Source organism: Halyomorpha halys, unplaced genomic scaffold (assembly GCF_000696795.3).
Source record: "Halyomorpha halys isolate HHAL.00 unplaced genomic scaffold, Hhal_1.1 Scaffold153.1, whole genome shotgun sequence".
Lineage (NCBI taxonomy): Eukaryota > Metazoa > Arthropoda > Insecta > Hemiptera > Pentatomidae > Halyomorpha > Halyomorpha halys.
This window is the reverse complement of record NW_027115801.1, coordinates 368,406-369,721: the sequence shown is the minus strand read 5'-3', so window position 1 is coordinate 369,721 and position 1,316 is coordinate 368,406.

The following is a 1,316-nucleotide window of genomic DNA, read 5'->3' as shown; positions in this document are numbered from 1 at the left end:
AGGTATAGGGGCAGATGACGAAACACCTTAATAATACCCCGGATTGTCAATACATAGCAATCTGTTACCTGATATTTTTTTTTGTATTCTTTGCAATTAATTTTATATAATACAATTGTTTTTGTAATTTGTTTCAATTCTTACTATCTTTTATTTTAGTGATATATTTTAATTTGATTTTTCATTTGTCGGAATAATATTTTGATTTATAAAAACTATGTTTCAGAAAATATTAAATGTCTGCTAATACTTGAAATGAAGCTATGTGAATGTAGTTTAAAATAGTTTATAATTAGTATTTTCAAAGGAGTTGTTTCTATATTATTTTTTCAACTTGAGAAAATTTAAAAACAAAATTAAGAGTTGAAATAAATACAGGTCACACAAAATGTGTGGTATTTTGCTTTGAATGTTATTGACACCATGAATAAGTGAGAAGTTATTTTTTTATATGTACCTATTCCTGAACAAAAGTTTTTTTTAATTTATTTGTTTTTGAAATTTAAAATTGTACAATAAAAATATACACAAGTAAATTTATGTATGTTTTAGAATGTTATTCTTGGAGAGGAATCCCCAATGGTGTTATTTGTGTCATTGATTTAAGAGATATAGATTGATTTAGAAGATTTCGTGGCCATCTTCTTTGAATCACTTTTAAACTTTAGTATCAACGAAGTTGTACAATTATCAGTCGATTATTGATAATTTCGTCAATGAAAGACCGTAAATTTGGTTCAGGCTGAGGTAAGATGGTAATAAAAAACATATTCGCAAAATTATCTTTAACCAGTGGCTTTAAACTGGTTTATAGTGGCACTAAGTTTCTGCAGCTTAAGTGTTATGACTCCGTAATATGTACAGCTTTGTTTTATGCACTGATAAGGTTTAGTTTATTTATTGCACAGATATCAGATTTATGCTTTATTGGTAAGTAAACGTATAAATATACAATATTTTTATTGAAGCTATAAGAGTCTGAACTGAAATGAATTTATACATAAGCTTGAATAAAAGAAATAGCTGCTGGTATGAAAGTTTTACTTTTTACCGATATCTGAAATATATTTAAAGGGGAATATGTTAAGTATATTGAGGAACGGAATACTTGAAATAATTTTATATATATTTATGCGATATATTATAATTATAATTAATGTCATACTTACCTGCATAATATATTGTATATATCTTTTAATGAATTGCAACATAGGTTACAATTTAAAAATCTCCAAAGCAGATTTTAGGTTTTTTGACGTGACAACGTCTTATAAATTAGATTGCAGGGAGTCATGTAGGCAAAAGTGTAGCGTAAC